This window comes from Ictalurus punctatus, chromosome 2 (assembly GCF_001660625.3).
Source record: "Ictalurus punctatus breed USDA103 chromosome 2, Coco_2.0, whole genome shotgun sequence".
In the NCBI taxonomy this organism is placed as follows: Eukaryota; Metazoa; Chordata; class Actinopteri; order Siluriformes; family Ictaluridae; genus Ictalurus; species Ictalurus punctatus.
In genome coordinates, this window is record NC_030417.2 from 21,706,920 (window position 1) to 21,717,937 (window position 11,018).

General features: G+C 39.4%; 1 protein-coding gene across 1 annotated transcript in view; it reads right to left on the reverse strand.

Annotated features, from left to right (window-relative positions):
* Positions 1-11,018, reverse strand: part of coro7 (coronin 7) — a 136,623-nt gene that overhangs the window by 55,655 nt on the left and 69,950 nt on the right. The gene's annotated exons all lie outside the window — the stretch shown is intronic.

Here is an 11,018-nt window from a genome sequence, read left to right on the forward strand (position 1 = left end):
AGTTGACTGAGATTGGTTGACACCTTTTTTGAATATATAGATGCATATTTCCATAGCTTCACTTAAAAAAAAAAAAAAAGTTTTTAAGGGTTACCAAAAAAAGGTAAATGGCAGCAGAATGGTTCAATCACCACGAGTTATTTTCCTGCTCAAAAACACCTGTTAACCTGTTAGCTAGGTGTTTTAGAGCACAGAAACCACCAAAATATCCAGACCTAATTTTAATGTAATTGAGTATATTACTTGAATGAGACTGGTGATTCTGGATGTAAAGACAGTACAGACACATACAATCTCTTTTTAAAACTACAAGAAACAAAAAAGTGTCAATTTGTTTGCTTGCCTCAGTGAAGAACTGTATTACCGCTTAAACAATAGTTCTTCACATGATCGGTTTAAACATTGGAAGGACTATACACTCACGCAAATATACTTTCAGACTGAGGATTTGACTGAGATGGATGTCATTTAAAGGTGCTGGTTAGTGGGTATAAACATCCAAACTGGAAAACAAGTGTGAGCAGTATGAAACATTGAAAATATTTCGCAGTATTTTCAATATGCATGTTTGTTTTTCCCTATTTTTTGGGGAAGCTCTTTATTTGTGTACTGGTCATTTAAAGTGTATATATTTGTACAAAAACATTGTGTAAAAAAAATGCAAATAAATACCAATAAACATCTATAAAAGAACATCTATATTTGTTTTGTCATTGTTGCTATTCTGAGTGGAGTAGGAAGGGATGTCTGAATCTTCTGAGATGACAAGGCTGTGTAGTCCCTCCGATTTTTGCAATCGCAGAAATGAACTCTGCAATATTTGGAGGAGCTTGCATTTTTTCAAAATTACCGCAGATTTAGGCCAAGATGCGTCAATTGACGTCATCACAATGTGCATTCAGCCAAAGCCCTCTTCGATTTTCGTGCGTCGAACATGAGTACAGCTAAAAGTTGTCTGAGAAAGACTGTGCAAAACAATTTCATGCAATTGCAATTTTGCCAATTCAAGTAGTTTTCTGAAACAAAAAAAGCACAAACAACTCCACAAGCTGCATCACAAATTTTGAAAAAAGCTGCAGCAAATTCTAGCATTTTTGGCCGCAACAAACACAAAAACTCTGTGAAATCCTGTATGGACTGGCTATGGTACAGTAATACTCTCAGGTAGAGCGGTATATAAACTACTTCCCTGAGGTACCGGGCAGCCGTAGAAGAGAATGTAAAAAGCACCACCCAGAACCAACTTTTTACAAGACTGTTTAGGATTAAGAGTGAAACAGGAAGGTATTGTGATTTTGCTTTATAGAGAAAGCTTGAGGCAAAAAGGAGAAAGTGATGGAAAACATACCATGTTCAAATCTAATAAACAAATTTCACTGTAATTGGCTCCCCTCACCCAAATAGAACAAGCTGATATTGTTTGTTTTTGCACAAATGCCTGTGACTGACCACCCAGACATTTCACAGGTAGAAGACTAGCTGGAGTGCTTAATGGAATTTAACACATACACGCAAAAAGAAACATTTGTCTTACTATTCTTCCACTGACACCTAAAGTTAACCCTAACCTTAACCTCAGGAAACAAAAGAAAACCTTCTAAGCAGGTTTTGTAAAGAAAAAGCAGTTTCCTTTCTGGGGACCAACCAAATGTATCCCACCAGGTCAAACATGTCAGATATTCTGGTCCCCACCAAGATCTAAAAACAAGCCTGCACACATACACACAAAACCTCTTTCTAGCATTGGCAAAAGTACAACAATCCAGCTGCAAGCTGTTGTTCAACACATAAAACAGCCCAGCTGTGTTTTGCAGGAGAACAATCATGTTAAACAAAGTCTACACACACACATTAATAATGACAACAGCATCATAGTCATGAAAAGAACAGGCAATGGAATGAAGCAGTGATTGGAGTTCAACATGTGTTATGTGACCATATCAATCACAGGAGATCCCTCAACCCCAGAACACTAGCTACTCTGTGTGTGGATGGTGGCAGGTACCTGAGCGTATGTGTGTATGAACATGTGTGCCTCACTTCTCTCAAGCCTGCAATAAAAGGCTCCTATTATTCTCTGAATTTAAGAGTCCAGGCATTTTGGCCCTGTTCCAAACTCAATGCTCAGGCTCAAACGTTCAAAGACTCCATTGTAATTACGCAAGGCTGTTTTTCCCCCCAAATGATCTTCCAGAAACTACCAGAGTAAATATTTTCCCAAAAGTATACTAACATGCTATAAAACAATTCATTTATCTACAAAATATAAGCAATGTCCTAAAAGTGAATAATGCCAGAAATCAAATGATAACGTTTGCTTAACAGATTCTGCTGAACTACAATTATCCTCTTTAACAAACTTGCTTGTGATGGAAGATTGGTATGGGATCAGCTATTTGTTTTTACACTTCCTTAATGAGTTTTAGTAGAAATGAATGGGCATATCTGTTGAAATTTCCTCCAAAGTGTGATCGATACTATTCCTGCTCTACACACCATGCCTTGGGTATAAGTTTGTGAGTACCATGTCGTTGCTGTGGTGATATGAGTAAAAATGGCAGTTTTGTGTGTGGAGCAGCACAAAAGACAAAAATAATTGTATTCCACTGCAGGACTTTAGAGCATACAAGCCTCAAGAGAGCCTATATTGTCATTATACATACACACATGTCCAGTACAATAAAGACAGAGTGCTGGATTAGCCATGGTGCAGTGCTTCTGAAGCAGAAGGGATTAAGTGCCTTGCTCAAGAGTCCAACATCAGCAGCTTGGCAGTGCTGGGATTCGGCATCGGCTCATGGCCTAAGATTTCGGTGGGGCAAGCCAATATTAATAGCATCACCTAAAAAAATGAAGTTGAGAGGCTGTTGACATTTGCCTTATGCTTTTTCGGCTACCTTTTTGTGAATATTTAAAGAAACCCTATACTAGGTAATCGAAAGTCGACCACATACAGTCATCCAGCATACAGTCTAGCATCTTATTTTGAGCAGATTTATACATACCTTCAACTGCGTTCATGGTAGTATCATTAACCAGGTTTCAGGTACATTTCCAGCTCAACTACACCTCAAAAACCACACAAAATACCTGAAACTAGAGCTAAATTCTGGGCACAGGAAAATAGAAACATTTCTTCTTTTTTTTAGCCTTAGAGTGGGAAACAAGTATTTCACATGTATTTCTGATGTATGGACATGATTTTCTCCATAATCTCCCTCTCCTTCTCTCAATCTTTGTAATATATCTTACAACAGAAATGTCTCTATACACGATAGACACATTGTCTGCACATAAACTTTGACATTTTGCGGAAATTGATTACATTTAGCTCAAATGAAAAGAAAGAAGCTATGCCAGCTGCGGAGTATTTCAAACTATCCCAGTCTGACATCCCAGTGATTGACTGTCATGACTGCTCTTCCTCCTCCACTGAAAATGTTCATACAGCGAGCAAGGCTGCAGAAAAACATTTGCCCATATGGATATCTATTAGCACTTGTCTATTAGCAACGTTTAGATGTAGATGTGTTAAATGAAATAGAACATATCACATTTTGTATCAGACCACCCAATTTGTATATGAGCAAAAATATTGGAACACACGACTGACAAGAGTTTCTTGGTTCCCATGTGTGTCCTGTTAGATTGATTATTTAAAGAATAAATAGCTCAACATTTACTCTTGGTTTTAGCCTTCAGTTTCACCTGTGAAGACGTTTGTTGTTAAAAAGGATAAGCCATCATGAAGATCAGAGAGCTGTCTATGGGAGAAAAGCAAGCCATTTCAAGAAATGAAGGAATATCGATCAGAGACATTGCACAAACATTGGGCATAGCCAATACAACAATCTGGAATGTCCTGAAAAAGAAAGAAACCACTGGTGTACTGAGTAACAGACACCGAATGGGTTGGCCAAGGAAAACAACAACAGCTTATGACAGAGAGCTGTGAGAGCTGTGAAAAAAAACCTCAAAAACAACAGTCAGTGACATCACCAACAACCTCCACAGGTTAATACACAGTTCGAAAGAAAGCTTCGAGAGCAGAAATATAGAGGCCATATCACAAGATGCAAACCACTCAACAGCAGTAAGAATAGGAAAACCAGACTGGAATTCACAAAGAAATACAGAGACGAGCCACAAATGATCTGGAACCAAGATTAACCTCTACCAAAGTGATGGAAAGGCCAAGGTGTGGAGAAAGAAAGGATCTGCTCATGATCCAAAACATACAAGCTCATCTGTGAAACATGGTGGAGGTAGTGTCATGGCTTGGGCTTGCATGGCTGCTGCTGGAACAGACTCAATAATCTTTATTGATGATGGAACTCATGATGGTATGAGCAGAATGAATTCAGAAGTTTATAGGAACACTTTGTCTTCCAGTTTACAGAGAAATGCATGCAAATTAATCAGGAGGAACTTCATCATGCAACAAGACGATGACCCAAAACACACTGCCAACTCAACAAAGGACTTAATCAGGGTGAAAAAGTGGAAGGTTTTTGACTGGCCAAGTCAATGACCAGACCTTAACTCACCAAATTAAGCATGAATTAGGAGGAAAATGAAGGGAGAACAAGCCCCCCAGAAAAACGACAACAATGACATCAAAAACGAGCAACAATTTAAAGAGGCTGCGGTAAAAGCCTGGGAAGGCATCACAAAAGAAGAAACCAACAATTTGGTGATGTCAATGAGACACAGGTTTGATGCAGTAACTGCAAGTAATGAATATGCAACCAAACATTTGGTTGTTATTGGTTGGTGTTATTTACTTTAATTTACTTCAAGATTTATCTGTTCCTATACTTTTTGATGTAAATACCAGGAAATAAAAGCAGAAACCCTCAATTCTCATCTCATATGCCAGAGCCATATCACTCTGCAGCTCTCGCCTGGTTTCCCACTGAAGTTAAGCAGGTTTGAACCTGGCCAGTACCTGGATTCGAGACCTCTTGGGGAACACTAAGGTTGCTGCTGGAAGTGGTATTAGGGAGGCCAGCAGGTGGTGTTCACCCTGTGGTCTGTGGGGGTCCTGTTGCACCAGTATAGTGACAGGGACACAATACTGTAAATACAGCACAGTCTTTCAGGTGAGACATTAAACCAAGGTCCTAACTCTCTGTGATCATTAAAAATTCCCCCATTGGCCTTATCTATCATGGCCCTTATAATCTCCATCCCTGAATTGGCTACATCGCTCTCCTCTTCACCAATAGCTGGTGTGTGGTAGATGTTCTGCTGCACCATGGCTGCTGTCGCATCATCGCATCATGGTAGATGCTACACATTGGTGGTGGGTTGGGAGATTTCCCCCCATACAAGGTAAAGTGCTCTGAGTGCCTAGAAAAGCACTATATAAATCTAAGGAATTATTATTATATGCATCTTTTGATCTCAAACCCACATGTTTTAGTGTACAGCAAAAATTTAAAATGTTTGGTGTGGTGAATCATGACTTTATGAAGATTAATATTTCCTTAATGGTTGATATAAATGGTGCAAAACAGCAAGGAGAATAGTAAAGCATTAGGTGCAAAAGCTTGTTTGTAATAAAACAGCACTCTTCAGAGTAAATGTGCTGAATATTAAAGTACAGAAAGTGTTGCCAAAACCAAGCCCGGGAACCAAAAAGCATCAAATCACAACAGATTTGTTGCCATGGAGCACACTTAAAACTTTTTTATTTCTGGACAACAAAGAAACAAGCATGGGCAACAAAAAAAATGTGGTCATGAGAATGTATTCTGTTTACATTGTATGGAAATTTGGAAATCTGGAAATCCTATGGAAGTGTGAAGTCTGGAATTAATAATAGAGAGTAGCATTGCAGACAGGGAAGGGTAGAGAGGGGTCAGAGTGTGATAGAACAGCTGTTGAGAAAAAAATGTGCCTACCATTAAACCCAAACCTGGCACTGAAGCAGATCTCCCCAAAACACATCTGCAACTAATTAGCTTAAACTGGCAAAGACAGATAAAACTAATTCCTGCCTAATCTCTCTCACAGTGTACATGTCAACATGTGCTCATTGTATCTCCTGCTCCACTATTATTGTTCCTAACCTGCACTTTGCTGACTAGGATGGTATCTAGGAGGAGAGGATTTAATGGTAACTACCACTGAAAAAGAGCAACAAACCAAACGGGAGACTGTTAGACAAAAAATGAGTCCCATCTTCTGGAATGTTTTACGAGTATTGGCTCTTATGAACGTCCCACATAAGCACTTGCAGCCTAAACTTTCCAACACACAAATAGGGTTTCAAGGTTCTCTCACCTAGATGGGGTGAAATCAATAATGCAAGAATGCTCAATTCCATCCAAAAATTTTGGTTCCTAGGTTTAGAACCTGTGTTCTAGGTTTACATGTGTAACAAGGGGCTGGTTGTTGTAAGATTAGTTTGGATCAAGTACAAGACATATGCTGACATATGCACCCACAAAGGCAAGCGGGAGAGAACTCGCTTGGCTGACACTTCAGGCTCAGGTCTGTGGAGCTGGCAGGGGACATTTTATTGTACCGTAGGTGAAGAACATGACGAGAAGAGAAAATATTGGTAGAAAGCAAATGTGCAGCTTCTTTACATAAATGGAACGCACCAGGCTCATTAACTTTCCAACATCAAGTTCCAAGCAGTTGTTCATCACCACCATTGTGGTGTCTAAGATGAGTGAGTGCTTTATTTCTCTTCCGCTGATGCCAAAGCTCTCATTCATCTGTTAGTTCTATATACAATCTCATTACAAAATACAGAAATACAGCATTCCTAAACTCACACTGACTGTCCCTCAGTGGTGGAATGAACTTCCAGCCTCAATTCGGACAGCAGAATTGGTCACTATCTTCAAAACAACAGCTAAAGACCCACCTCTTCCATGAATACCTAACTAACCCCTAAAATGCCAACCCCACATTATCTTTTTAAAAACAACTTGCTCTGGCTCTTACACCTCTACTCTGTGCACTTTGCTTTTCTAGAACTCAGTTAAAAGATCTTGTATAGTAGCGCTACTTGTAGTGTTCTCCGCTTGATATATCGTTTTGCTTGAATTTCCTCATTTGTAAGTCGGTTTTGATAAAAGCATCTGCTAAATGAAGAAATGTAAATGTAAAAAGAAATCACTAATCATTAAACACAAAGAAATCCAAATTCAGCAAACTGCTTGCATGACCCACCACTTCATGACCTGTGACCTCATCCCCTGTCCTTTGCCCCAGCCAGAATGGGAAGGTAGCCCCCTAAGAACAAACAGGCATTATTATCAGACATGAGCCACATGGGCCTGAAGGTTTCACAGAGCCCCGCGTGTTCTCTCACTCACTTTGATTGCAGGAAACGTCTGGACATTGACAAGCTGCTGCAGCGTTGTTTAACTGAATGGAAACTGAGGAAACACTTAATCCTTTATTAGCTATTGTCAAGCCAATCAAACTGAAGTTTATATCTTGAGCTGTCAAGATGTTCAGGAGTAACAATGTTGGACAGGGCCAAGGTGGCCAAAAACTGGTCTGAATAATCTGGGGTATAATAATATGCCAATTCACAATATGCAAATCAAAGTGTATGAATGAATCATATCAGTTCAATACATAAGAATTTTTTAAAATCTATCATTTAAGAAAGTGTGTGGTGCCCTGTGATGGCCTGGTGTCCCATTAAGCATGCATTCTCGCCTCACCCCCAGTGTTCCCCTGTGACCCCAAGCAGGACAAAGCAGTTTCTGAAGATATCCATCTATCCATCCATCCATCTTCTATACCGCTTATCCTTTTCAGGGTCACGGGGAACCTGGAGCCTATCCCAGGGAACATCGGGCACAAGGCGGGGTACACCCTGGACAGGGTGCCAATCTTTCTGAAGATATATAAATAAATTATTTATTTAATAAATGAATTCATTTAATTTATACCTTTGTGTAATTCATCAGTCAGCACAACATCAAACTAACACTGATGTGCATAAAAATTTGAGTGTTAGGTAATGTGTCACATGAGTGATGTATTAATTTGCCAGCTATTTTGACAAATCTTTTAATTTAAGGCAATACTGTTGACTGCAAAAGTTTGCATAACCTTGCAACAAAATGAAGGAAAAAAGCAGAACGTAAGAAGAACGTAATTTGCAGCAACAAAGTCTTTTGGGTGTTAGTTTTCATAAGTAAATGATCTAATAGTGTATCTTAAGATATTAAGATTAGAAAAAAAACTCCAACATACATTCAAAAAATGTGTGCTTACTTTTCTGAATGTGATATCAGTATTCACTAATAATTTGCAACTTCTGTCATATCCTCTGAACAGCTTTTGAACCCTCTCAGTTGTAATAAAATATACTTGTTTTTCTTAAAACGTCTTATCCCACTCGCAGCTGTCTTGCTGCAGGATGCGTACAGCACATTTTATTTTTAACATATTGTAATTGTATTTTTTTGTTTTTAGATAAATTGTAAAACAGAAGTACAGAAGTTTTCACCCAAAAACCACGGGACTGCAAATTTTTGCATCCTGACATTCAGTGTCAAAGTGTCCATCGGTAACCTGAATTCAGTCCATAAATAAGTACAAAATTCCTAAAGTACAGAGGAAAAAGCATTAACTTTGAATCTAGCCATATTTCTTGTGATCTCGTTTTGTCTCTCAGGACTTGAAGCTACAGTCGTGGTTTGGCCCGGCCATGTGCACAGATTTTCCTCTTCCCTGTAATAAGGCTATCCAGTGTAGTGCTCTGGCACCACATAAACACAAACGTGGCCATGCGCCTTGTCTCCCAATGCCAAGGCCGCGTGCCAGTGTGCGCCCATGGAGAAAAATGCTGATCAGGCTGAACAGCAGCCGTTCCATGTGTGGTACCCCTCATCTCCCATCACACACCAGCACACTGTGGGCCCTGTACCATCCGGCCCCTAACCCACAACAGCTTCTAAATCCATCAGCGCATTTTTTTAACCTCTGAAGAAATGTAATTAAAAAGGAACCGCAGAAAGGTCAACATGAGACCAGACCGTGCCAACTCCCGCCAAAGCTCCTTTGCTGACACAGAGAGCTGTACATTTTGATTGGTGCTGCTGCCAAAAGGTGGTTTAAAAATGGATGGGTGGTGTGTGTGTGTGTGTGTGTGTGTGTGTGTGTGTGTGTGTGTGTGTGTGTGTGTGTGTGTGTGTGTGTGTGTGTGTGTGTGTGTGCGTATGCGGGGCTTGGCAAATGGAAAAAGAAACATTTTTTATCTCCCCTCCCCTTTCATTCTTTTCCATCTCTCTCTGTGTAGTTGAGAGGGGCTCGAAGGTGCACTGCTTGAGCAGTCTGGTTTAAGCACTGCTGTTGTCAGGCTCAGAGAGTAGTATGATTCTCCTGAGGTAAAACTGAAAACTCTAAATTCTATTTATTTGTACAGTAGATATACAATTCTACACACCCCTGTTAAAATGGAAGGTTTAAAATGGAAGGTTTTTGTGGGGGAAAAAATTAAACCAAGATAAACCATGTCAGATATTCACCTTTACTGTGATTTAGCAACCAAAACAATTTACAGTGGGGGAAATAAGTATTGAACGCGTCAACATTTTGTTCAGTAAATATATTTCCAATGTGGCTATTCACATGAAATTTTCACCAGACATCAGTATTAACTCAAGAAATCTGGAAATATAAAGAAATCCAAACATTAAAGTCCATAAATAAAGTTATGTGTAATAAAGTGGAATGACACAGGAAAAAAGTATTGATCACACTAACTGAAATGTATTTAATACTTAGTGGAGAAACCTTTGTTTGTAATGACTGCTTCAAGACGCTTCCTGTATGAAGAAAGTAATCGGCCGCAGAATTCAGGTGTGATTTTGGCCCATTCTTATAAATATATTGTCTTTAAATCTTGTTCAATTGGATTCAAGTCAGGTGATTGACTGGGCCATTCTAACAGCTTGATTTTTTTTCTCTGAAACCAACTGAGAGTTTCCTTTGCTGTATGCTTTGGATCGGTGTCCTGCTGGAAGTTCCACCCACGTCTCATCTTCATCATCCTGGTGGATGCATCAGATTCTGCTCAAGAATCTTCCGGTAAAGGGCTCCATTCATCATTCCTTCAATTATATGCCAGTACCATGTGATGAAAAACAGCCGCACACCATGAGGCTTCCACCTCCAAACTTCACTGTTGGTGTAGTGTTTTAAAGGTGATGTGCAGTGACATTTCTTCTCCAAATATGGTGTGTAGTATGACAGCCAAAAAGTTCAATTTTGCTCTGGTCTGACCAGACTACACTCTCCTAGTATTTCATAGGCTTGTCCAAATGATATGTGGTAAACTTTAAATGAGATTCGACTTGCCTTTTTTATAGTAATGGAGTCTTGTGTTGTGAGCGTGAGCAGTGGAGTGCATTGCCTTTTGTTTTCTCTGTGACGAGGGCACCTGCTGTCTCCAAGTGTTTCTGGAGCTCTTTAGGAGTGGTCCTTGGCTCTTGGGCTACTCTTCTGACTATTCTTCTGACTCCCTGGTCAGAAATCTTGCGAGTAGCTCCCGGGCATAGCCAGTTGATGACAGAGTGATGCTGCTTCTACTTGTGGATAATGGCCTCAATGCTGCTTACTGGACGATTCAGAAGTTTTGAAACTCTTGACAAGATGTCAAGAAGATCCTACGAAAAACAGCTGCTCTTGATTTGGATTTAGTTATAATCACTTCATTGATGAAAGGTGTATGATAATTACTTTTGAACATGAGTTTGAATGTGGATGTCTTAATTCTGAGCCCCATTATAAAAGGGTGTGCACACTTATGCAACTAGGTTATTGTAACTTTTTATTTCTTTTTTCCTTAAAACATTTCTGTTTGTTTTCCCTCTTGAATTTTGTTGGCTGCTATATCACATTAAAGGTGGAAAAGCTCTGACATGATTTATCTTGGTCTCACATTTTAACATCACAACCATCTACAATTTTAATGGAGGTGTGTATAATTTTTTTTATATCCACTGTAATCTGCAGTAAAAATCTGCTGCAGGTCCAAA